General features: G+C 45.3%; 2 long non-coding RNA genes and 1 pseudogene across 2 annotated transcripts; all 3 read left to right on the top strand.

Annotated features, from left to right (window-relative positions):
- Positions 1 to 8,569: 8,569 nt before the first annotated feature.
- Positions 8,570 to 12,225, top strand: LOC146170598 (uncharacterized). The gene is made up of 4 exons (XR_014703174.1): positions 8,570 to 8,745; positions 10,537 to 10,743; positions 11,381 to 11,444; positions 12,078 to 12,225. It is a non-coding gene; the product is annotated as an uncharacterized LOC146170598 (long non-coding RNA).
- A 1,272-nt stretch (positions 12,226 to 13,497) lies between these two features.
- LOC146170597 (uncharacterized) lies at positions 13,498 to 14,849 on the top strand. Its single transcript, XR_014703175.1, has 2 exons — positions 13,498 to 13,634; positions 14,750 to 14,849. It is a non-coding gene; the product is annotated as an uncharacterized LOC146170597 (long non-coding RNA).
- Positions 14,850 to 24,222: 9,373 nt separating this feature from the next.
- Positions 24,223 to 26,744, top strand: LOC146170596 (uncharacterized; annotated as a pseudogene).
- The last annotated feature ends 303 nt before the right edge of the window (positions 26,745 to 27,047 follow it).

The following is a 27,047-nucleotide window of genomic DNA, read 5'->3' as shown; positions in this document are numbered from 1 at the left end:
TCAAGAACACAAGCGTAATGGGGCCTGGTAACCTGTCGGAACATTGTCATGATTGCCCTGGTTAAACTCGCAAGCCATTGTTTAGCGAGCGCACTGTGGAGGCAAAGAGCAAAGAGAAATACACGCGTGAAATAATCGAGACACACATGATTCGCAAGAAGGCAGCTGAGTGCGTTAGTACTCCATCGATTAGTCTGTCGGATAAAGAAATCACATTCCTCGATGGTAATGGCATGTGCATGCGATGAGTGTCTTCTCTCTTGGTTTTTTGTTTTTTGATGCACTATCTTCCGTATACATGTATGCTTCTGCGCTGTCAATAAAATGCAGTTGCACGTTAGCGCTGTGTACTGTGTCTCTCTCACGTCCCTGTCTTTTTTGCGCTTCAGGCTTCGCCAAAAATGAGACGTCGTATGAAATAGATGTTCTGTTTCTCCTCGTCCGCCTCCCGTTATTGCTTGGTTCCTTCAGTGTAAATTATAATGGGCCCGTTGCAGACAGGCCTACTCGCGTCAAACCGCAATTAGCGGCGCGCAGTGTTCGCAAGGGCAAGTGAGAGAGGCTTATTTTTGGCCATACCGTGTTCCTGGCACGTGAGCAAGCATTGCTCCTCTTCGGTTAGCCGTCCAGCGCCGCGGTAGCACTCGACGAAGCCGTACTTCTCACATATGGAGCCCGTGCACTCGCCCGAGCGGCACACTTGCGTGTCAGCATTGCATGCCGTCATGTTGGGTTTGGGCGTCGCCTTGGGACACTTTGCTTTCTGCCCGGTGCACGGACGGCTGAGAGTCAAGGCTGCAAAGCGTTAGTACCTGAGGCAGAGGGAGAAACCCCTAATGGCCCCGCCCGCTAATGTTCTTTAGGGCCTAATTTTTCCCCTTTTCCTACTATTTATTGGTTATTGAAGGCGGCATAGTGATAATGAGAATTTCCAGAGCCGTCCACTACGGCGTCTCTTAGCCGCTTTAGAATGCTAAACTCCACAAACCAAGCCATAATGAGAAAGTATAGGTAGTAAAAGTACAGCGAAATATGGAAGGCTGCCAGCCAATTCTTTTATTTTGAGACAAGGTAGGTCACCGGCAATCCTGGCCACTTACGACGCAGCTGTTCACAACACCGCCACTTGGTGCATTCAACGTGCATGCAGCCACCTCCCACCCTGCATAAGATTCGGCACGTAGGGCATTCCAGTGTGATTAGGACTGAGTGAAGACCAACGACAATATAACTGAAAACGGGGACTACTGACAATAGCAAGAATGTAACTCTCTCGCTCTGATGTCAAAGGATATTCGCAGTACGAGTTCTCGGTGCAATCTGTCCTTTCGCTGCAGAGGGTTCCTTTGGCGACGAATTTACAGTCATCAGTGCAGCAACTTCCGGCTGTAGGGCTGCAGAAGAAGAGCGACGTTTACACTTAAAGACTTTGTGCAGTCGCAGCTGATCTCTAAGGAATTAAATATTTATCACTGCTTCAGTACACATTAAAGAGCAATTTTTATATGGCTGTTTATCCCCACGCGTGTGCCCTTGTGTGCGTGCAATGTGCCACCGTCCATCGTAATTTGAGATATTGTTTGCGTTACTGAAGAAGGAAGTTCCAAATGACGCTCTCTTAAAAACTTCTCGCAAAAAGAAAAACCAAACCGGTAAGATAGCCATTCAGGAGAGACTAGTTGAATTGACGAGCAGACGAAATGTGAGGGCATATATATTTTTTTTTCACTCACAAATTATTTCTTGTTTTGAATCTACTCCATTTTTATTTGTAATCGCTTCGGTTATTCATTTTTGCTTGGCCATTCTTGGTCACTTTCATTTTAGCAAATTCATTTAAGCTCCAGAGTTTCTCTCCTCTCTGCTGCAAATGAACCGGGTGAAGCTTGCAAGCACAGTACCACAGGCGTGTGATAGCAGCGGAAGGATCCTGAATGGCTGTATCCACTCTTCTAGCTCCTAGCATGAAGTGGGGGCCGATGTCGCCCGCGTTCCGCGACGAAAGCCGTGTATTGTTACGCGAGATGCTCTATGTTGGGCGTTAGCTGAAAACAACTGGAACAGGTTGCGGACGGGGGGTACGAGTTTCAGTTGGTTCTTTGTAATTTTCGTAAGAACGTGTTGGTGTCACTCTTTTTTTCTGAGTGCGGTGATCGCGGTTTCCGCGCGTGCACTTTGTTTAGAAAAACCACGGCTGCACAGCCGGGGGGGGGGGGGGGGGGGGGGGGTTGAAGTTTAGGTACTCGCGGTCCATTATGGCCATCTTAAATAGAGAGAACTCCGTTTCAAAGACGCCTGCAACGGCTGTAAGGTAGAGACTTCGCAAAGACGCGGACAACGGACAGTTATGGTCTTGGAGGCGGTCCTGCGACAGCATCCTCTGTGAAACGCTGCGCTTTGTATATGCAACAAACACTTTCAACCCCCTTTGAATGAAGGCAGATGTCACGTCCTCGCGGGCAACTCAAGGCTAGAAATTTTTGTGTTCGTCTACAGGTTCGTCAACCTTCTTGCACTCGCTTAAATATCGTCTTTGTGAGCACTGGACAATACTTGTGGAGGTGAAATGATCGACCTAATTATTAATAAATTACAGTGAGAGGGGGGGGGGGGTACTAGCCTGCATCTTGCAGATTTCTTCAGCCGACAGGCCATCGAACTGTCCGCGGTGCGTCGCGGATGGCAGCATCTGTCCGAGCACTCGGCATCGTCTACACCGCAGTCGCACTCCTCGTCACCCTCCACGATCAGGTTGCCGCAGATGGGGCCCGTGCTCCCTGGGTAATTGAAAAGTTGACGCCGCTAAAATGCGAAGCACGAACAGGCTTGCCTAATTATGCAAAACCAATCAGGCTCTTATCACAGCGCTTTGTGCCCTGGCGTTTATCAGCGTTGCCGAGAGCAAGCAGAGCACTGCTATCTGCAGCAAAGTTTGGTTTTGAATATCCGTGATGTATGCCACCAGTTGTCTTTCACCAACCGTATCTTAAAATAATCTCGGTTCTGTTAACTAAGGTTTCAGACAATCTATGGAAGCTTGGTTGATTGTATTATCTCATAAGCGGTGGGACATCGTTATCGTGCCTTTATGTCGCGGTTTGGAGACGCGTGCCACCCGAAAAGCAGACAAGCGTTACTGTTATAAAATAAATAAATAAATAAATAAATAAATTTTTAAATTATTCTGCCACTTAGTCCTGCTTCCAGCTCGGAATGTTATTAATTAAATTCAACAACTTTCACTTGGAGCGAAATATATATATTGTAAGGTAGCACTTGCACGAACCAGCTAGCACACAGCGCGCGACGCTCCGAGCAGCAGTCAGCGATGATTTATACAGATGAAAGAGGTGAAAGTTCACGAACTGCGCTCACAATGTATATATATATATATATATATATATATATATATATATATATATATATATATATATATATATATATATATATATATATATATATAACACTTTCAAAAACATTACGGCACAGAGAAGAATACACAGGCAAGCGCCATTCATATCATTTGCACTGTGAAACCACGGAGCGACAACTATAAACCCTATTCACTATCAGGTTTAGCAGGCGGCAGTTGTGGCAACCCTGTATTGTAGAGACGCCATAACGTTGGGCAGTTCGAAACTAAAAGCCCATAAAAAAATGTTTCCGATGCGTCGGCGCCAGTCTACCGGCGTCCTCCCTGCTGCGCGCTGTTCATTTGTCGGACGCTTGAGACGCCGTTTGCAACGCCGTCCAATCAGAGCTCAGATTTCACCGACACCGTGGCATAATTCGCCGTAGCCCCCCCCCCCCCCCTCTCTCTCTCTCTCTCTCTCTCTCTCTTTCTTTTCCCCTCTCCGATGTTGCATTGTGCGTGCCATGGTTGCCAGTAAAGCTACAATGACGTCACGTGAATAATCTCTATAGGCTGAGTAAGGTTGGTCCCCTGTTTGTGGGTGGTGATGAAACGGGAGGTAGGATCGAGACCCTTTCGTTTTCGTATGAAGGTGGAAGGCTTTACACAACTATTTACACCGCGTATTTACATCTCCGCGAGAAAGATTCATCGAACCGCGGCTGGCCTACCTGACTGCCTGAAGTTCAAGACAGGGAGCCGAGGCTCAACACAACAGCTTGGCACGCCATGCGCCAGCCAGGCTCCAAAGCAGCCTTGTCTAGATCGCCTTAGTCTAGTCGGACTCTTAAACTGCCGCTTTCTTTACTTTTTAAAACATTTATGAAAAAAAAAAAAGCTGAGGTGGATATCCTCTGAGACCCATCCCAGGCTTCAGAAGACCAATAAACTTTCTCCTACTGCACTTGGGGCTGCACGCAGTCTAGAACCCAGGGCAATAAAAGAAAACAAAAACAAAAAACAAATGAACAAACTGACAAACGAAAAAATTCAAGGCTCTCTCCCGCATAGGTTTCTCTATCTCTCCGCTGTGGCGCTCGTCTCCCCCCTTCCCTTCACGTGCGACTGCGTGTGACCAGCCATGCGCCGTTTTGAGGATGACAACGCAATTATAGTGTAATAATTGTCATCGTCTCGTGTTTACAGGGTAGCGAGGTAGCCATCGCAGCTGGGAGAGCTTTATGCCAATGAAAAATAATTAAATAATTAAAATAGATCCCGGCACTATGCGAACAGATGGAATATGCACGGCAGGAACTAAGCAGCTCAAATTCTCAGGAGTCGCACATATAAACTAGAAAGAACATTTTACTCCCTTGTGGGAGCCCCCTTTTTGGATTCTCGACTGTAATCGAATTTTGTCAGGTAGGATACGGATCAAAACAGGATGGTGGCGCAGTCCGACGAATAGTCGCAGCTACCGCGCTTCTCCCTCGGAAGGCCAGCGTGGTTAACGCCCTTTCAGCAATGAACAATATGCTGGGAGTCCGAACCGAGTAATTGTTTTACAGACTACAAGCTCAAAGTGTGAATTCTCAATGGGTCGAAGAAGAGGTGTCAGGCCAATTAAACAGCTACAGTTATGTTACAAAAAGTTTCGAATCAAATTGAAAACTGCGTTTTGCACTCACTCAGCAAGCAGTCCTCGCGGTCCGTCTTTCCTGCTAGAAAAGGTACCAGAATGCTGCTGATGTTGCGGATGCTGCACGGCGAGAAGCGGTTGTTGTTCGGTGATTTTCCCAATGTCGCCGACTCGAACATCAGATACTTGCCTTCGGGACCAGACGGGTCGCACACGGTCCCATCATCGTGCTGGAGAAAGCGAAAACCCCGAAATCCTTAAAAAAAAAAAAAAAAAAAAAAAAAAAAAAGCTGCGAAATTGCCGCATTGCTGAACTTACAAAGGCAGCTTCTATCAGAACACGAGTCAATGTTGAAGGCTATGAAAACAGTGAGGGGGGGGGGAGAGAGGGGGGGGGGGGTGAAAAAATAATGTCTGACCGCTAATTTACGGAGCTAGGAAATTATAGCCTGTCTAGAAGTTGATGGGCTGCGAACACGTAACTATCAGGACAAAATCAATCACCTACTATCGCACGCACAGAAGAACTACGGATAGAACTTTCCCCCGTTGGGGATGTCATGCCCCTGAAGAAAGGTCATTTCGAAAAAAAGACAAAAGCCTCGAAGGACGCGCTTGCAGTAATTATCCGATCTTAAACGCTCCAAATTTGCAGCAGGCAAGCGTAAAGTCGATTAGGACATAACGTAAGCCAATGGTTGTTTCCAACCTTGCAAAATCGTTTGGCTAAATCTGGATAAGTTTTTTCTAGAGTGTGTGCGTTTTCCATAGTCAGTAAAGAAGAAAATGTTTATTTTGGTAGTAATTTAAGGTCCCTTTCGCTTTTGGCTGTAGAAAGTGTACGTATCGCGAAAGTGTTGACCTAAAACATTCCGCCGATTGGCCATTCCTGAATAAATTTCTGACCGTGGTGAGACACTGCGCATGTAATGCTCTCCAGTAGCGCACAATTGATGCGCCTAACTTCAATGATTTACAGATGTGGTCACTGCGCCTTCGGTATGCTTAAACGGATTCACTCGAGGGAGAATTCCACCACTCTACAACATTTGGTTAAAATAAGGTAAAAATATTAACATTGGTGGTATGCGTGCGTGTCGCTGTAGTGTAAGCTGCTACAGTTGCAACTATCAATTGGTCGAAGACAAGCGGCCTCTGAATGTCAAGCACCAACCGAAAGTGTTTTGCCTTGGCAGCCTTTCGAGCGAGCTCCGAAAGCTTTGTTGGTACAGAAGGGACAGGAGAAGCTAATAACCGTGCGACAAGAAGCCGTTGTGCAACAAGCGAATGGTATTATTGCGGTAAACCTTTAGGAGATGCCGTCCGGCGAAGAAAATCTATTTCGGCGCAGTCACCTTAAAAAATGCATCCCTCGCTTGAATAGAACAGTGCATAATAATTTAGCCGTCAACTTACTACAAAAGTTAAAAAGTTACTACAAAAGTGAAAAAGCGCTAAAATGTTTTTTTTTTACTGAAAAACAGGCATCTCGCAAACTTTTGCTGCCCATAATGAACGGGAATATGACCATCGGAAGAATAGCCAGCTATTCCTTAAATTAAATAGGCAAATTTTACAGCAACAAATTCACTATAAAATAATTCTTTATAAAAACAACTGTCAGTCAAGTCATTATGGGACAATATTCTCTAAGATTACTATTTCATATGAATGAATGGTGCATTTTCTGTTTCATATGACCTGCTGTCAGCATGACGGCCGCATAAGACGAACGCAGATAGCGGCCAGTCGCAGAAATTACAGGATGCCAGATCCACCGTTTACAGTTGGTGGCATTCCAAAATGTGGGCAATTTCTTTTTAAGCTTTGCTTTTTTTTTTTTCCGGTGCAGTCATATTATTTTATAGCTCTGCATAATTTTTCCAGCCCGAGGCCGCTTTTTTTCCCCTGCAAACAGGGCCAACGGCCCGTACATGAAATTGCTGAATCACAGCTCCACTCAGTTTCATGCCGGTTCAGCTTGTACAGCTAACCGGCATACATAATCCGATATAAAAGTGATACATTATTTCTCAATAGTATATAGCCGCAGAACGTAGTAGCAGGTAGGTAGCACGTAAAAAAAAAACAGTAACTGCATCGAGTTAAGTCAACTAAGACAAATAATTCCGTGCTTTCGCACTATAATCGGTTTCACAGTAAAAACTCTTGCCATATTTTTTATGAAGTCAGTTTCCGTTTGGGGGGGGGGGGGGGGGGGGGGGGACGATGATCATTTCGAATAAACGAAGCTCAAGCTCGCTGTTTTTTCTCTGAATTCGTCCAAGTTCGTTCCATAGATCCCATGCTGCACGCGCATATTCGTGTTCCGGACTGGTGAAAAAAAAAAAAAAAACGAAAATAATTTTACTTTTCGACTGCGCCCCGACGACGCAGTGGTTAGGGCGCTCGTCTACTGTGCCCAAGGATGCGGGATCGAATCCCGAATGTAGTGGCCACTTTTTGATGGAGGCGAAAAACAAGACGCCAGTGTCTCGTGACATTTCAGTGCACGTTAAAGAACCCTAGGTGGTCGAAGTTTCAGAAGCCCTCCGCTACGTGTCTCTCATAACCTGAGCAGCTTAGGATGCCTCGATACCAGCGCCGCCGTACAGGGTGGTGCACTGTAAAAAAAAACCGTAATTTTACGCAGACAACCTCCTTAAAAGAACGTCAAACGGTTCTGTTTTCCTCAATACGTATGGAACGTCCGAGAATTGGCGCACGGATGAAGGAGAATGTCCTTATAAGCATCTCAGACACTTCCGTTTTACTCAATAAGTATTGAACATCCGTGAATCGAATTTCAGGCGCTTCCGTTTTATTCAATACGTATTGAAAATCCGTGAACCGGGCATGGATGAAGGAGGAGTTCACACCACTGCGACGCCCGCATGCCCAAGTATTGAACATCCCCAAGCACTGTACATGCTCCCACGCCTTCCCGCCGGGCTGGGCTTCTCGAACCACCTGCACAAGAGCAAAATTCCAAAGCCGCGCATCGTTTCTCCTCTGGCCGGATGCTGCTGCTGTCAAGCATAGTACACACAGCAGCATCACCTAACGCGCAAAGCAATGCGCTCTCGGCCGGTGATCGGAGAAGCGCTTTCATCGCGGCCGCGGCGGCGGTGTTGCAATGGAATCAAAATACAGGTGCGCCTGTCTGCTATGCGGCCTCAGTGTAAGTTGAGATCGAAACCTCCGCTGGCGTACTTTTTTTTTTCATTCTTTCGTTCACCTCTTCCCTCCCGGTGCTGCGCCCACCGACAAGTGAGAGGTACTGTACATAGACCTTGGGTACTGGGCCATTTACTATAAAAACAAATAGAAAACTGCTCTAGAAGTCGGCGTTCCCAGGCTCTTCGGTTGTCGCCGTGTTGGCCGATTCGATGTAAGCCAATCTTTTTTTTTTTTTAAACACGCCTTGTACGTGCCATCTCCCAGCGGAAAACAACGTTCTCACGCCTTCGCGCTTACTCCGCACCGTCTGCTGCATAAAGCCGCTCGCGCCCGCGCCGACGACTGCTTCGTCCCCTCGTCGCTAGGGCAATGACGCATGCGCCGTAGTGGTTGCGCACTGCATTCTCGCGCCTTTTTCAAGTGAGCACAGGGCGTGGACGTGTGGAGCTGAACGTCTGGACTGCGATACTGCATTGCAACTTTTTATCTTTGACGACCCAGCCATCTTGTGCGCTTGCGAATACATCTGGATCACCGACGAGCAAAAAAAGACAACGTGTTCGCCTAACAGGTGAGAACAATCTTACAATTGTCTTTGAGGTGCAACTCGTGACTGGCTTCGTACGGGTGTCTAAGAGCAGTGCTGCGCGCTTCGCAAAGGCGCCATTCAGGCAGTGCAAACGTTTTATTCAGTGAACAATTTCGATACAGGGCGCGCTCTCTTTACAAACTTGTTTATTTGCATTGCTCATATAGGATTTTCGTTTCTCCGCATGATGAGTCCAGACAGAGGAACTGCTCAGACCATATCGAAACTATTTTATAGCACTGTCCGACTAAACGAACGTCCGGTGTTGAGCAGTACTTAAGCAGCACACAGAAGCACCTTGGCTTGTATTTTGGTCAGCTGCGGTGATCAGATTTAAGGAGGCATAAACCATTTAATTGTCAATCGCGAACTAAGCCGCTCGTTTGTACCGTGGAAGTTTGTTTTCAACTGGAGCTGTTCGACCGCAGTATGCAATATTAATGCGTTAGCGTTACAGTTGCCGATTAGCAGAAAATCCGGCTAATTGTAAGCGAAAAATCACGGGCGGGACTTTGGCAGGTGACAAGACATGGTGCTGATTGTTCAGAGGGTTGTGCGCGGGGTGGTCTTCGTATGACAGCTTGTTTGTAAATTATATGACAACTTATTTTTTATTATAGCGTTTTTACCGGATTATGCTGAAAGATGAACAGATGCCCGAGATGTGCGCAGAGCTTTTCTACATGGCTGGCCTACTTTGAACATTTTTCTTATCATAGTGGTGTACTCGGTGGAGCCTTATGTCCAATCAATCCGTGCGGTGTTACGTTCAAGAACTGCCGAACCTTCAGAAGCCATTTCTTCAGGCACCACAGAAAGCATGCTGAAACAGAAAACATTGCCTTCCTGTGTACTGTGCCATCCTGCGGGAGATACGAGTCATTACGGATGAAGCTTGTGCCACATATTGTGGACCATTTGAAATAGAGAACAGAGTAGAAAATTTGCATCGTGAAACACAGACACTGCAGCAGACCAAAAAACAAGTTAAGAAAAGTAAGAGCATGCTATGGCTGTCAGAACTGGCAGCCTGTTCAAAAGCCAATTGCCGAAAATGACCATGAAAAAAAATTGATTTTTTGAAAAAGGAAGGAAGGAAAACATTCAGGGATATAGACGTGCCGCTTGCAATGGCGTACATGAAAGAAACATACTTTTACCAACGGGTGTTCATCAACTCGGCTAACCCTGTGCATACCACAGCCCAAGTGAAAGAAGAATGGCCATTGTTATTTCACAGACCATTCTTCTACAGTCACGCACATAACTTTCTTGGGAAAGATGTTCAGGTAAGATAAGGAGGATGGCTGCAGTGTACAAGTTGGAGTTGTGAATATTAAGTTCTGCTGACTGATATGTGAGGAAACCAAGCTATGCTGTGAAAGATCTTGCTTTTGCGAATGAAAAATTTGAGCTTTACAAGTACAGACCTTGTGCAGAGCAGCCAAAGTTGTGGAAATCCTAGGGTGGTGAAGATCTGCAGCTAAATTTAATCAGTAAGATGTAAATGGGCATCATTTTATGAGAACTTTTCAATGTTTAATTTTTTTCCCGATAATTTGTTTCTTTGGTTTAGGACTGCCAGACCCGCATCACATTCAATGGTGATACTGTGATAGCCGTAGAAAATTGGTAGCATACTGCAATGTTTCTTGCTGCAAATTTAAATTTCTGCATACATGTCAAAGCAAACATTTGCCTTTTGCCATTGAAGCCTACCAATAATCTTTGCTTGCCAGTGATGAAAAAAAAAAATGTTTTAATTTATTCCAGGCCACATTTTAGGGCAGTATTGCAATATGCGCTCCACTCCTTGTGAAGTACCTTGACAGTGCACCTTCAAAGGAAATCATGCACCTGCTTGCAGAGCGGCAGCTCGAAGAAACGAAAAGCAACATCAGAGCTGAGGCAGATGTGGTAATGCATCTCCTTGCTGCATACTTCAAGGACGACCCTCGTGCTCTCTACCGTATCTTTGAAGTGAGTTATAAACCCCACTGTACCTCAGTAATGAATGCTGAGCAATCCATTTTGGAGATTGTAAAATAATGTGAAACTATTGTGGTGTCAGGTATAACCTAACAGCCTTCATGGCCTTATTCATTGAAACTTGGAACTATATGAAAGAAAGAAGAAAGAACTCTAATTATTAGAAGCCTTGATTATTGCAGTTTGACTTCCCTTACGTCTTTTCAGTATGCTTGTTAGGTTCGGTAGCTACCATATGCTGCACCACTCTTCTCTAGTTGCAAGACTGATGCTTATGGCTATACGGAATAGGAGCGTGGAACCCATCAAAGAAAGGAAACTTCTTAGTTGTAAAAAAAAAAAAAAAAAGGTACACCTGTCAGCGCCGTTTTATTTTTGTTGAAATGCTTAGCATCTGTAGTATGGAATGGAGAGCTGCACCATTGAAGTTAAATCTGCAGGTGACTGTCGGAATATCCGCAGCTGTATTGTTTGCCGCGTATATGTTCCTAGAAACCAAAGGATTCGGTGCATCGGCTGAGTAAAGAAACATGGCTATAAAGTTAGTCAGTTATCACTGTTTTGGAGCACTATAAACTGTTCTTGTTCGTTACCACATGAATTCGATTTTACTCCCGTCTCTTATCAGGAAGGCACGAGCATTACATCCAGGATCTCCGATTTGCCGTCCACGCCAGTTATATTTGTACTCGGTAAGCTTGGTGATGGTATTTATTATCATGCTTTGTGCATATGGATGCGGCAGCAGATTGTGTGGTTGGACTAATTGTAGTGATCCATGCCTTTTCCTGGATTGCTTAGCTCTTCATTCACAAAAAGGCTAACTAATCAAATTAAATTACGGTTTAAAATTTGGGAAGCTGTCTTCATAGGTTACGAGATATTGTCATATATCTAACCAATGAGTATGGGTATATGTTCTTGTAAACTGCAGATATGCGAGCATTATACAAAATAACTACGTGTTCCTATTTCAGTCAAAATGACCATTTGAAGGCATAGCCTTCCGAAAAAGAATGGGACAAAGTTGCCACTTCGAGTATTCAAATAATGATTACTATATAATTTTGCGCGACAGGCACATCTTTCTTTTTGTTGTTACTAGCATTTTTTATGGCTTACAATACTGAAGTCAATATTTATGTTATTAAAAATTAACCAAAAAATTGTCTTCATTTTTTTTTTTTTTTTTTTTGCAAATTACCTACTCCTTTCATATTGACAGCACCAGTGCGTATGATGCCTTCACTTTTTAGGCTACTTTAAATAAAGCACTGGCACTGTGTTGCATTAGAAGCAAAACAAAAATGTTTATTCTATTTCAGGTACCATATATGGAAAGCAGTGCGTGGTTTGTGAACAGGAGGCTGTATTTATAGAGCCAGCATCATTCAGTGAGGCAGCTTGCCTGCTTTTCGTGCTGTAATAAGTCCTGAATCTTGAGTATGCAGAGCCAGCGGCAACGACGCTGGAATTTATTCAGAGGTGAGGCTCTTATCGTTTTTTTTTTTCTGGTTGTATAGTATATATGGGATGAATGTCATTTCGCCACTTAACACTTGATTCTTCGTTTATTGTACTTGTTGAGGTGAAGCATTTCAAGATAGTGCCTTTAAAGGACCATTTGAAAATATCTTTCCTCCTGGCCTTACTTTTCTTGTTGCTTTTAGAACTGATTTATAATTATGTGCTGTATATACTAATGCACGTAACGCTACTTTTCTAGTCTTGTTTCCAGTACTCAACTTTTTCATTAAGAAAATAGTATTCCCTATCTTGTAAAATTCAGCAGTGGTGCAGGCTAGAAATCATATGGACGAGCCCACCGAGGGTGAATGTAGACGGTGTACAAAGCGATAGGCTATGAATAATGCACGCACCACTGATTTGACTCAGCTAACTTGCCACTTAGGACGCCCACCCTTATCGATCTGTGAAAAGTAGATCCTTCAGCAATTCCGTCTTCACACAACAGCCAAACTTTATTTGTACAAACACTCTTCCATGTCACAGTGTCCTAGCTGTTCACATATATAAGCAGATATAGAACATTGCCTCACACAACGCCATACAGACTTCTAGTCTCCCACTTATTCTTTGCCTCGAACCCCACCATGGCTCATTTTGCTTGCCTCGCGGGACTAGGCCGCACAACGTGCCCTTGTCACTTTCGTCAAGAGCCTTCTAAACACCAAGCCCAAGGGCTTTTTAATAGACACGCTACTGACATGCACCGATGTGATGGCCAGATCTGTTCCTTACTGTAATAAAAATCTACAAAATATTTTTGCACATAATTTAAGCTCTGTTAGTGTGCAATCTCTCGTAGCTCCAACAAAATATACACCTGTGAATTTGTGCGCGTTTGCAATTCCCTTTTGTTGGGGGTATTGCAGAATACGTGAATCTATGCCACTGTACATTACGATTTTATTTACTTATATCCAGAGATATATAAATAACTAAAAGAATTTTTACAGGTTGTTTAGCCACTATTTCACCTTTTTCTGCAGCCGAAGTTTTTGGAATAGTAAGCAATCAGCGATACACATCTGTGTTCGAGAATTGCATGAATGTTAAATAGTTGCACTGAAAACGTTTGTTCGCCTTTGAATATTCTAGCAGAACTACTTAGCCAACTATTCAGTGTTTCATACGGTTTATGAAATACTAAGCAACAAACATAACAAGCATGTTACAATGTATTCTTTGGTAAAACAAATAACTAAAACAAGTCATTTCTGTTTTACAGGCAAATATTTTTCATCAGTCCCTTTTCAGGGAGCAAGTGGCGAGGCGGAAAGAAGTCACTCACCAGCGTCCATTCGACAGTTATGAAGTTGGCGCAGAAGCTTCGTTCCATCTCCTGATACACTAAGCATGTATGTCAATTTTCTCATGGTTGATCTTGACTGCATGCCTTCATGGCTCTCTTGATCTTTTTTTATGAATTCTTGCTACGTTAAAAACTGATGCCTCCTCATTTAAATATATATATATATGTGTGTGTGTGTGTGTGTGTGTGTGTGTGTGTGTGTGTGTGTGTGTGTGTGTGTGTGTGTGTGTGTGTGTGTGTGTGTGTGTGTGTGTGTGTGTGTGTGTGTGTGTGTGTGTGTGTGTGTGTGTGTGTGTGTGTGTGTGTGTGTGTGTGTGTGTGTGTGTGTGTGTGTGTGTGTGTGTGTCTTTAACCATGATCCTGGAAACAGTGTAATAATTGAAAATTCTGCGTTTCCGCATCACTTAAGCTTTTTTCCCATTTCATCTCGTGCATGACTTTCAACAAATATTTTACCTTTTTTACATAGATAAAGTAAAAGGCATGGCAGATTTAGAATGTAGTAATACATTCGAAACATGTGCCACTTGGTTCCCAATATTAAGTATAGAGAAAAATGAACGTCCAGGGGTAACATTCAAATGCCAGCGTCCCATTTGTCAAAAGTTTGCTCATGGAAAAACTGAAACAGCTGACCTACCAAAAATGGTTCTGACTTCTACAATAATTTTGCAATTGTACAGTGGTACATTTAAGATCACTGATAGTCACTCAGTTTTTTTTTTTTTAAGTTGAAACTCAAGTCCTTTACCCTATCTAAGCGTGCAAATTATCAGTAAAAGGTTTTTATATGTCTTACATCCCTTCTTTGCATGTTAGTTTCTACAATATATCCATATTTTTCATAATTTATTTTATTTCTTGTGTCGAATTCTAGAAACTCAGGTGTTAATTTTATCACTGCCTTAGAAGTGCTGAAAACATTTTTTGTATTTTCGTTAAAGGTGAAAAGCAAGGCGCCCGTGTGTTGTGCTATGTCAGTGCACGTTAAAGAACCCCAGGTGGTCTAAATTTCCGGAGTCTCCCACTACGGCGGCTCTCGTAGCCTGAGTCGCTTTGGGACGTTAAACTCCACAAACCAAACCAAACCAATTCTCCATCTTTGTCCAGTGCCTAGAATCGTATGGTTCTGACAAACTATCTCTTTTTTGTGCTTTTCAGAGGATCTCAGACAGAATGGCAGATTACAAAAGAGGATGCATGCCCCGAAGGCAGTTTAATGTACGAAGGGAAATAAACCGTATGTACGTGTTCCATTGAATGGGTGTTAAATATATTTGCATACAAAGTCCTACACAATTTGCATGCGTGCATGTTTCTTCACTAGATAAATTGCAAAATTCACATGTGGTCACCGGCGCTACTCTCACTTCAACTGCATGCTGAAAGAACACCAACATTCTTCCTAAAAAGAAATCAACAATTATATCCCATCGGCTGGTACAAACTGTACCAGCCGATGCTGTACTGTCGGTAAAAGAACAGATTTCATTTTTTGTTGATTGTGCGCGTGACTCAGAAAGCAGACAGCTTCATAATTGCAAAAGAAGGTCTGTGTAATAGGTTGCTTAACGTAATTAGAAAAAGGAAAATTCGGTCATGCAGAAATGGACTTGATGCTGTATTCAGAAGGCATAAGTTCTGTAAAGCAGAAATGAACTAAATGCTGTATTCAGAAAACAGAAATCCTATAATGCAAAAATGGACTTGATGCTGTATTCAGAAAACAGAAATTCTGTAAAGCAGAAATAAACTCAATGCTGTATTCAGAAAACAGAAACCCTATAATGGAAATTTGGACTTGATGCTGTATTGAGAAAACAGAAATTCTGTAAAGCAGAAATGAACTCAATGCTGTATTCAGAAAACGGAAACCTATAATGCAGAAATAAACATTATGCTGTAATCAGGAAACAGAGATTCTGTAAAGCAGAAATGAACTCAATGCTGTATTCAGAAAACGGAAACCTTATAATGCAGAAATAAACATTATGCTGTAATCAGGAAACAGAGATTCTGTAACCAATTAACAGAGTCCGTTTTACGGTTTTACGTTATATTAGGAACGTCCGTTATATGAAATACGGAAACAGCTCGGCAATAAATCACCTCCATGTTTCTACGTAAATCGGCGAAATTTTTTTTACAGGCCCTTTGGCATGCCCCGCGCCGCCGCATTCTCCGCGCTCGCCATCTTGGGGCAAGTCACTTCGTGCAGTTGCTGCGGATTGTCCGAAGCGGTTGTGCTGTCCGTTGGGCGATTGTACTGTTTTCAGTCACGAAAACTAGCATGTCAGGCTCTTGGGTTCCATTCTGTGCTGGCTCAGCCAAAAAAAAAAAAAAAAAGAGAAGCCAGAAGATTTTGTTTTCCACGGGATAAGAGACGGAGAAATGTATGGGAGGCGAAAGTGAAGCGTGAAGACTGGACGGCGAATGGCAACGCGAAGATCTGCGAAGTAAGCCACAATACCTGTGCTGCTTTTATGCATCCATAAAATTTCTTTTGAGCGAATAGGTGCATTTCGATTGTGTATAAAAAGGTCTAGCGCAGACACAGACCACTAGAAAGATGACAAACACACACAAGCGCCTGCGTATGTGCGCGTGTCGTCTTTATTGCGGTCAGTATCTGTTTATACGAAAGCGTTTTACAATATATTTTTGTACTTTTCTAATGCAGTTACCCACTTCTGTTTGGAATGACATTACCTCACGCCGCTTCACCCATCTGCTTGTAAGCACGAGCTTTGTGCGGGTTTTGGCTTCCAAATCTAGCGTTTTGCGCAACCGATTTTGGTCTGCCTTCTTCAACGTTGAAGCAGGTTGAAGCATCGCATTGCCTGGCATCGGTATTAGCGCGGTGTGTTTTTAAGTCTAAATTTTGAATTTTCAGCGTATGTTATGGCTTATAAGCTAAATATATGGACAACTGCGTCTGCTATGTTGTAGTCACTCGGAAAAATTTAGTGTAACTTACAGTGAGTGACACTCAACTTTAGTATCATTCGCGTAGTGTCACACAATAATATCTGTTGATGAGGATCTCCTCCCTTTCTGTGTTCATAGCCGCACCAAGAACATGCGGAGAAGGTCGAGCCTGGTATTTGGCAAAGGAATGCACCATTGCGCCCTTTCGATCGCTTCCCTTTACTCTCATCCTTGAAAGCTAGTGTCAACCGCCAAGACTTCAGATTCACACGGATTACATTCTTTCTCTCCTTCTCGGGAAATAATACAAGGGAGAGCGACGAATGGCGTGTCACCTCGCGACAGAGTACGAAGTGAAACGTAGTTTGTAACAATTATTTTGGTCGCAAAAAAAAAAAAAAAAAAAAAAAAAAAACTTCCCGTGAGTGGGCCCGCTGGAATTTTGCAAGTATGCCCGGCATATCGCTAGTAAAACATTTCGCGAAACAGAGATAACAGGTCCTCTGAAGCTGTCTTTTTTTTTAATTATACACAGGAGCAGTTTTTCGCGAGGTTTCTGAGATTCGCAATAATATAAAAAATTGGGTTCGCATGAAAATTAGGTCGTTTTAAGTATATGATTGGTAGCTCGACAAGTCACAAAGAAACTGATCCCGTGAGCTGGAAAGTGTAGCGGCATCATCTTGTGAAAGCGGTCGTGAGAAAGCAAGATGCTTGCGCAGTACAAAAGTTCATCCCGAATGCAGCTTTTCCTTCCCTGTGTTATTAATTACGCATCGCGAAGCGATGTGCACACCCTGTTGTCCCCGCACTCGTCTGAGGTTAAGCCAAATTTAGGTGAAAGCTAAATTTGACCGCCTGTCACCCGAATTGGTGCTGTCGCTTGCTTGGCATCCATAGAAAAATTGTGCGATCGCACATGTAAATATCGCATTGCTTTCATAATGTTTTTATTATTTCATTCATTTGCGTGCACACTACAAAATACGCAAAATTACTGTTTCGTCGCCTATCTCATTTCAGCGCCAGTTCGAGGGCAAACACAGTGTATGGACGGCGGCTCCTCAAGTCAACGGTTGTCCCGACATCGTTTGATTGCGTGTAAAAATTTATCAGAATAAAATATCTGCCATACGAAGAGTCTAGTAAACTCCGTTTAATGCCTTATCGAACAAACCGTTCCGATTCCAGTGGTTGATTGCGCGGAACACCCAAAGCTGATAAACAGACTGTTAGAGCGGTTTCGGACGATGCGCTTGCACATTTACTTGAATTGGCTAAGTCAGCCAGAAAAATCGAATGATGGGTACGGCAGCAAAACTCTAGCTGGCGCCAACCTTGATTAAAAGATGTCTCCTAGGCGTACATCCAAAATCAGCTTCGAAGTCTTGATGGGGATTGTTTTGGAATAAAATGCCGTGTGCATCAGCGTGCAACACGTGTCAAAGGTTGATTTACGCATCGTTTTTTGCTGTGTCTTTCTACGGTTTACGATGGGCCATTGCGATACAAATAATTTTCGGGATACGGCTGACTGAAACGTAGACATCGTTGTTGATCTATAGCAATAGACGCAACTGAATGTTATGCACCTCATAAACTCATTCATGTCCGGCAAAGCACAGTGCATTGCTTTATAAAACAGCCAGTTTTCAAAATAACCGCATTTGAGCATCCGAGACGGCGAACGAGTAAATGCTTACCATCTGCAATTTGATCATTTCCTCTTAGAACCACGCATACTAGCAAGCAGTAGTTACTTTCACTTTTTTTTTTTTCGAGCAAGAAAGCGCTCAGGATTGCGAGTATGTGTGTAAAAACGTTAACCAGCTGAACCTGCTAGCGCAAGAGCGTGTTCAACAAGAAATCGGGCCAACGCTCCATAGCCCGCCGTGTCTACGCTTGCCCCAACATGGCGCCGTCGACGGCGGTGTCTCCACCCTGTACGGCGGCGCGCTACATCGAGGCACCCTAGAGCAGCTTAAAGCCCCTCTATCTGGAAAGCAGCGAAACTCTCCTCCCTTCGGCAGCTTTCCTCCTCAATTCTCCTCCGATTTCACTCTCCCACTGGCGGGAGCGCTGCGCACGGCACGCTGAACCTGCCTGCGCTCCAGGGGCGCCGCGGAAGGGTCAATGATAGTGAATGGCGGGGGCTTTTTGTGCTGCCTTTTAAAGCGTTCTTTTAAATCTGCTTTGTACAGGCTAATCGATTTGAAAATGTTATGTTTGGATTTAGCGGCACATATTGTTCGCATTAACAAAGAAGGAAGGAGAAGACATGCTCAAAACGGCAAGAAATGTTTGCACTCAGCATCGCGCTCGGGTACTCTGAAGCATCAAGAACGGGAAATAAACAGAGCAGGCAATTATGGTGTCATCTGTGTTGGGTGACAGATAGATGACCCTGAAGGAGAGCCAATGGCCTCTTCAGAAATCTTCTGCATCTTTGCGCGTGAGCGGCAAACCGGCGAATTCTAACATCGATCGCTTCTGGCTAACCTATAAGCAAAAGAGTAGATTGTTGTATGCTTTCATTTTCAAATCACATCTGTAAGAAAACGATGACGCAGTGTTCCTACAGCTGCTAATCAGAGGCAGTGTAGGTGAAAAAAGTGGCTTTTATTTCTTCGCAAAATCAATTGATCGGCAAAGTGACTCAGGCAAAATAGGGTCTTATTTTATTGTCACAATACTGGTTTGCTTTAAAGGTCGTAAGATGTGGCGCATACAAAATACACAGTTCCAAATACAGAAGAAATGTAGCGATAAACACTGTTGCACATTGGAACCAAGTAGCATCTTTGATTTTACTGACACAGCACTGGTCGCTTTGAAAAGGATCCTAAGACTGGCGCAGGCACATTAATTGAAAACACACATTTTCAAATAAAAATAAATGCACAGAAAAACACTGTTAGACAATTGGAAGATGCTGAGAAACCTTAACGAAATGAAAAGATATGAAAACGAAGTGCAAGCAAATAATTTTGGTAAAACATTTTTCACACACGCTACAATCCAATTTTAATTTCGATGATTATAAGCTTCAGATATGCACGAGAATATCTTTAAAAATGCAAGCAGTTACCAGAAATTTTGAACAATTTACAGATACATTCAGGCGACAGGCAAAATATTAATTGTATGCAGATTTTCAAACCACAACTTTCACAAATGTTTCAAATTAATAAAACATGAAATTACGAATGCATACTGTCACCGAATCTCAGCTGCAGCCTACGCTTTTGCTACCGCATTTACTACTAGTCACTGGAGATATTTTGGAGGCTTCATCTCGGACAAAAATCTGGATCCGTACTTTCACGAAAACACTCACAATCTCTTTTACAACATCGTGGCAGGCTGGGAAGCAAGATACCAATGAAATGCTATCTTTTATCAGGGCCTGCAGTTGTGCAGTGCTGATTGAATTTTTGAGGAGACCCTCTCTGTTACTGCGGAAAAAGTTCTCAGCAATTTTTACAGTTTCGATTACGGCTGGCGATGGGTTCGTCAGTGACATGTGAGACTGTGAAAAGTTCTTCAACTCAATTAACCTTGCCGGTGCCGTGTTGGTAATCAGCGAAGCGCGGCAGTCGTTCTGTTCTACTATTCCATGTTCTGTTTCTGTTGTACTTGAACACTGAAACGCGCAGCAGCACGGCATCGCGCGCACGAAACTGCACGCGCGCAAGCCACAGGAACAGTACGACGAGGCAGTTTTATGGCGGCAGCGAGAAAATAAAAAACAAGCAAAACAAGATTTTGCGCGCGCTGATGACGTATGGTGACGTGTTTGGCACGTCAGGGGGCCCGGCAGCCAACGACAAACCAGAAAACCCGCCCTCACTCTCTCTTTGGAGAGGGGAGCGTAGAGGAGCGAGGGGAAAGCGCCGGGAGAGGGAAACGGCGGCAAAGATCTTACAATTTCGCTACTTTCCAGAGATAGAGGGGCTTTAGAGCAGCTTTGGGACGGTAAACCCTATACACCAATCAAGCACTTTATGTTAGCGCCGAAGAGCCAAAGTTTACAATAGACGGATGAACCGTTGATTTCAGTACAATGGTTACTGTATAAAATAATGGCGAGTCTGACTCCTATTATAGTAACGGTTGGCTAATGATTTAGATAAAGTGCACGGGGACTTAGAATTAGCTATAATCTATTGAAATTCTTTCCTGGGTAATGCGAAAAAAGTGGACTTTTTGTCAAGCTCCGATTATTTTATTATAGTATCCGATTATTTTATTCCGTGATAAGTCAAGGCCAGGTAATTGGAGAGGTAATTCGATGGCTTTGAGTGTATATGCTTTTTATAGAGAGCAGTTCGATTCGCGCGTGACAGGTGGCGCCAATAATACTGATGCCATCAACGTTACTGGAACAACGTTGTCCGCCATATGCCGCCATTATGAGTTTCTGAGGCGCTGCTAAGAGGCAGCTCCTAAGTGCAAAGTGTCCGATGATCTTTCCGAGCGTTGTCTGCTCTTTGCATACATCGCACGCTCGGCTAATTAAATATATAAAAAAAGAAATTTAGCGCCTACTCCTGCGCACAGCAGGGGCTCGTGGTCGGAGGCAACGTCGCAAGCCCATGAAAGGACAAACCCAGGCAGCACAATCGGCCCAGTGTTGGAGTATGTTGAAATGCACTGGCCGGACATCGGTTGTGCCGATGGTTCGTGCTGCCTGGGAACGTCCTACTCCGCGGATGTCACCTCACAAGGGTTTGTGTTGTTCCTTCTTGGTTTCGTGACGGCGGGAAGATGCTAGGCCTTGTGTCTCGCCGCTGGCGGCAGAATTTGTGGCATGAAAAAACAAATGCAGCCGATTTAGCTAACTTTTCCAAATGCGAAGCATATGCGAAAGTGCTTCACGTTTTATTTTGCTCATTTGTATGCCAGGTTATCAAAGTAAGGATTCATGCAAAGATGATGAAATCGGTGACTGGACACCTTGGTAATAGTGCATGATATAATTTTGGGACCGCTTAACGCATCTTACGAGGGTAATATGATAGCGATGAGTTTGAATTCATTTCGTACAGGTTGAAGTTCATGATAACAACAAATGCAATGTACAGTGTCAATCACACTTAGCGGGAACACGGCTTCGCATGGCTGCGTACATGCGGAGCGCCATTGCTCCCATACTGGTAGCGAACTGATGAAAAGTGGCAGATGATACGAAGCGCTGGCTCGAGGTACATCTTCTGGTGCACCACTCTCAATTGATTTGTGACCGGGTTATATGCTATGGCGCTTCGCAAGGTTCATGGCCACGCGGAGTCGTGTTCCCGCTATGTGTGATTCACTCTGTGCATCGCGATAGACTGGCGGTAAAAAAACACGTGGGGTAATTGGCTGCGGCAATAGACGCGAGATGCCGCACTCGCTTCAAATGAAACACTATTTGGTTTGAATTCACTCCAACGGCGGCATTCTTTTTGTTTTCGTATAGTTTGGCAGAGGCTTCAATGCGACAACGGCAGAATTCTGCCTGCTAGCGTAGTCGCCTATCGTAACGCTTTCGTACTAAAAGAGGACAGCTAAAATCTACTTTCATTGGTGGCTGCCAGGCGCTCGCGCTCTTTTCGCTTCCTGGCGCTGCATATTTAACGAGGGCACAGCCGCACTTTGTAAACCAGCTGATTTCCTCTGTTAATGCGGGCTAGTAAGTGAGCCACGGCGAATTATATAGTGCAACATATCACATGTGGTCCCCCGCCTGGGTGGCGCAGTGGTTACGGCGCTCAACTACTGTTCCTAGGGACGCGGGATCGAATCCCGGCTTCGGCGGCCGCTTTTTGATGGAGGCGAAAAGTAAGGCGCCCGTGTGCTGTGCGATGTCAGTGCACGTTAAAGAACCCCAGGTGGTCGAAATTTCCGGAGTCCTCCACTACGGCGTCTCTCATAGCCTGAGTTGCTTTGGGACGTTAAACCCCACAAACCAAACCAAACCATATCACATGTGGTTGGCTAATTCTAGAGGCTACATGTGAGGCACGCAGTTTTGTCATAATTTTGAATCTCTGTGCATAGCATAATTTTGAATCTCTGTGCAAGCGACTGAAGAATGCTGCTCATATTTGATGTCCAGGACGCTCCTGCGAGCTGCCAAGAAGTGCGGACTTGCGTCGCGTCGGCTCTGAGAACATTCATGGTTTCAGTCGGCCAAGTTATCTGCAGCTTCTGAAAGTTAGCTGGACAAGATTTATGAAATCATGTGGTACCCGTTGATACCACCCCTAACCAGATGGGCCAATTTTTGGCACTCTCCGGGGCTTTCTTGTCCATCGCATGCGACGGCCGAGCTAAACCTTTTAGGCCTAGCCAGGAGTATACGGCTGGGTGTAAGCCAACTTCGACGCAAATGGTGACTGCAAGGGGTTGCGACCCGGAATCCATGCAAGTCGTGGAAATCCAGTCTACGAAGCAAAAACCGGTCGTTTTTGACGATTTCATCGAATACAACATCAAGAGGAAGTTGGGAAAAAAGATCGAAGCCACGAACCGAGAGCTGCTGCGCCATGTCGGCGGGAATGCTGGCAGCTGTCCTGCCGCGTCCGTGCAGAAGCAACCGGCATCGCCACCTCGCCAGCAATCTAGGCCGGCGGTCGTTCCAAAGATTGGGAGAGAAGACTCTGTGATTATGCTCAAGCCTAGAGATACGCTAAACTTAGAAGACTACAAAGGAAGCAACAAAATCGGAGAAGCTGTCTACGCAGCTACAGGGATCCCTCAAGTTGCGAAGGAGCTATCCATCTGGCCTGCCTGGGATCAAAACATCGTAATAATAGGCGTCCAGACTCCTCTTTACATAAGGCAAGTGCTCGCTGTAGAAAGTTTGACCATTGACGGCAACAAAATGTGCGGTTCAAATTCATCTCAAACCAACCGAGGACTCTTGCCGTGGGGTTATCCGGGAGGACCCTCGTGTTAAAGACAAAGATATTTCCGAAGCCATCCATTCGCCCGAGGCCAAAGTTGTCGGCGTGCGCAAACTAGGCAAGTCCAATGCAGCAGTGCTTACGTTCGAGGGAATTCGCACAGGGCCTTTCCACGTGTTCTACTGGGGCGAAGCCATTCCGGTGCGTCTCTAGCAAAAGACTACCCCAGCCTGCGCCCGATGCGGCGTCGCTGGACACAGGGCAGACGTTTGCCCGTATCCAGAAACGAACCGCTGCCATGCCGGCGGCAAGACTAGCCCTGAAGATGGACATGAATGCAATCCTCACTGCCTAATCTGCGGAGAGTCCCACCTCACGGGCTTTAAGGAGTGCGTTAGAAAATACAGATATCCTAACCGCAACGCTACCGGCGGTGCTGCTAGAGGAGGGCGCAAGTTAAACCGTTATTTTTGTGGCTGTAGGAAGGAGGAAAAGAAAATGCACGAGCCTGCTACTGGCTCTGTAGCTGAGCCACCTCCGCTGCCCAACGCCACCCAGAGGAAATTCTTCCGGGCCGGGGAGCTCCCGTGGCCACGTGACCTTACGTCATCGTTGTGGGGCCGCCGTCTTCCAATGGTCGTCTTCGGCACGGCGGCTGCAGTGGCATGTTTGAACGCGCACGTGGTCGCTGAAAAACGTGGCTGTTTGCTCGAATCTTTATTTCTGTGCGTGAACTGGCAACGGCGACTGATAATGGTGTTTTTCGCGAGTTATGTGTACCGAACAGGGCTGTGCAGAATTAGAACCAATTGCGAAATGTCTGGAAAGTGTTTTGTGCCGCGGTGCAATGGCAATTACAAGACAGGCCCCAAAGTGCACGTCTTCTCGTTCCCTAAAGCCGACGAAGCAAGAAAAGCCTGGATACGTGCAATTCCACGTGAAAACCTGGTCGTTTCAGCAAACTCTTGGGTGAGACAGTTTTGCTGCTTATTATTTTCCCAGCAAGTGCTTCTACCCTTGAGGTTGCAAGCTTTGCTTACAACTCCTTTGTGGCACGTAAGGAATAAATGCGCCACGCATAGCTCGCGATGTCAAGTAGCCGTACTTATGTTAAGATATATTTATTTTGTTTAGGTCTGCGAACGTCACTTTAAAGCCGGAGACATCGTTCGAGGAGCAAAATATACTGACCAAGCCACCGGCCGCAGAGTGACCATGCTTTGAGACGTTAAACCCCACAAACCGCAGAGTGACCGCGTTTCTCTCGAGTTTGCGGCTTCGAACTTGGGCTGTACCGACGGTATTCCCCGATTGCCCATTGTTACATTTGGGGTCGGAGTACCGAGGTAGCGTACCGCTGCGGCGCGTGGCCCCTCGGTAGCGTTGGCCTGGCGGCTCCGTGGATGGCGGACGGCATCAACGGTTCCAGCAAAGACGAGGCGTCTTCTAACAAAACAACCTTTGCTGCAACATCATGAAGAAACGGGCAGTGAAGCTGACCCGGAGAGATTACAGACACTCTCACACAGCTGGTGTCTAGCGTCGTGCCAACGGCGCGTCAAAGTAGTCTCTATCTAAGCGGAGTCGGCCGCTGCTTTTTATAGTTTTTCCAGCTCACAGGGAAAGGGTAAACCCTCACAGGAAAGGGAGAGCCAAACATGTTGGTTCACGACGAATGACTCAATCCCAGGTGCTCCGACCTCATCTCCTCCACCTCCTGCAGACAGGAGAGGGCGACGCACTCTCCCTCGAGCTCCAGGTTTGGCCAGCTTTTGCACACACACGCACGCACACACATTTGGTGCGTGGCAGGATCACGTTGAGACTTGTCGGCGGGAGGAAACGTTGCGCGGCCGATGAACGGCGCCGAAATGGCCGATCCGCTCGCGGTTCTGCCTGTTGCTATGCGGTGGCCGCGTCAGCTGTCCCACTGCTCGGTGGAGAAACGTAACACCATGCTACCTATCCAGAGTAAGTACTATACGAGAGAACCCAGAGAGGAAGCGAATGCGCTTAGACGCCGCTGCCCCTGGGAAAATGCTCGCGGAGTCAATTATCACTGCCCAGAATGAGGACGAAGCAAACAAGCTTTGCGATTTGAAAGCTTTGGCGAACTTCGTTCGACGCAAGCAGCTGACATTTTGGCATGTCATCGAGTGCAATGGACACGTCATTTCTGCTCAAATTTGTAACGATGAGGCTCCTTGTAATAAATACTCTGTTGTTATAAAAACCGACAGTAAACGTCGTAAAAGCTCCAGTGAGGCTGCTCGGGTCCAAAGTGCTAGTTCTGTTGGCGGTCGACAGCAAACGATGGCTGCTGGATTTTCTTGACGGAGTCGATGATTTTGACAGTTCCCTGTGTTCAAGTTCTGAAAGCTCAGACATGGACATCTGCGAGACTGTCGCTTCTCTTCTGAGCGAAATATCTGCAGCGAAAGGAGATAACTCCCCGACCATTCAACTGCTGACCGACCAAGTGCAGCTAATGTCAACAAAAAAAAAGAACGACGGCGCTACTCTGCAGGCTTCATGGTTTACTGCTGCATACTCTTTACAATATCGCCTTATGCATGCAAATACATGCGAAGTCACGGGAGCATCATCATGCCACACCCAAGGAGTATTTGATAAATATCGTCATCACTTGGAGTGAACCCCCAATTAGGGCAGCGAGACGGCACATTCCTCCGCTACATCGCCAAGAAGATATCCGACTTGAATGGGGTCATTCGAGTGATTGGAGCCAAATACAACCTAAAACACAACGAAGAAACTACTAGTTTCACAGATATGGCTCTCTGCTGTGTTTTAATGCCTGAATTTAGGCAGTGTACTGCACTCGTAGCCGAAGACAAAGAAATCGGCTGAGCGCTCTATTATGCGGATTGTGAAGCGCTCCTTCCCTTGCGCCGGATGGCGGCCCCGTCCGGCCTACATCACGCAGGCAGCCCCCCGGCCTTGAGCCAGTCTAGGTGGCGTAGCGCTGCCTCGTGCGGACAGAAAAGAGAAAATAGAGAAGAAAAAAAAAAGAAGAGGGAGAGAAAGACGCGCGCCGCAACAGCTGTCTTCCACCACCGAAGTGGTGGCGGGTGCAATGACGGCCCACAACAGATAAAAATTCGGTGCCGGACTAGCCCCCGCCGCAAGCGGAGTTCACCTACCTTCCCAGCCCCCTCAAGTTCAACCGAGACAAAAGCGGCAACCAACTCAAGATTACTCCCCCATCTGAAGGAGCAAAAGGAGGAGTAGGCAAGCGTCCAGCAGCCATGAACAGAAACAGCCAAGGGACGTCGGCTGCTGCTACAGCCGTAGTCAATGCCTCCGCCAATGACAAGGTGAGCTGGGCTCCCTTCTTCGGAAGAGGAGATGGAAGAGGAATGTTCGAACCTTTCCACCGCGCCAGTGCAAAATAAGGCGAACGACAACAAATATGGTTTTCTAAATGAACGAGAGGATAAAGAAATCGTTAGAGAGGAAAATAAGGAACCAGAAACGCGACTGAGCAGACATTTGAAGAGAGGTTGGCTCAAACTGAGCAAAGCTTAGAGCAAAAGATCGAAGCGCGGATAATCCAGATCGAACAAAAATCTGGAACAAAAGATCGAGCGTATATTGGAAGAGAAATTTGGGGAAATGGA

This window comes from Amblyomma maculatum, unplaced genomic scaffold, assembly GCF_055883805.1.
Source record: "Amblyomma maculatum isolate TAMU_Amacu unplaced genomic scaffold, ASM5588380v1 scaffold_148, whole genome shotgun sequence".
NCBI classification, from domain to species: domain Eukaryota; kingdom Metazoa; phylum Arthropoda; class Arachnida; order Ixodida; family Ixodidae; genus Amblyomma; species Amblyomma maculatum.
This window is presented reverse-complemented; position numbering and strand designations above follow the sequence as displayed.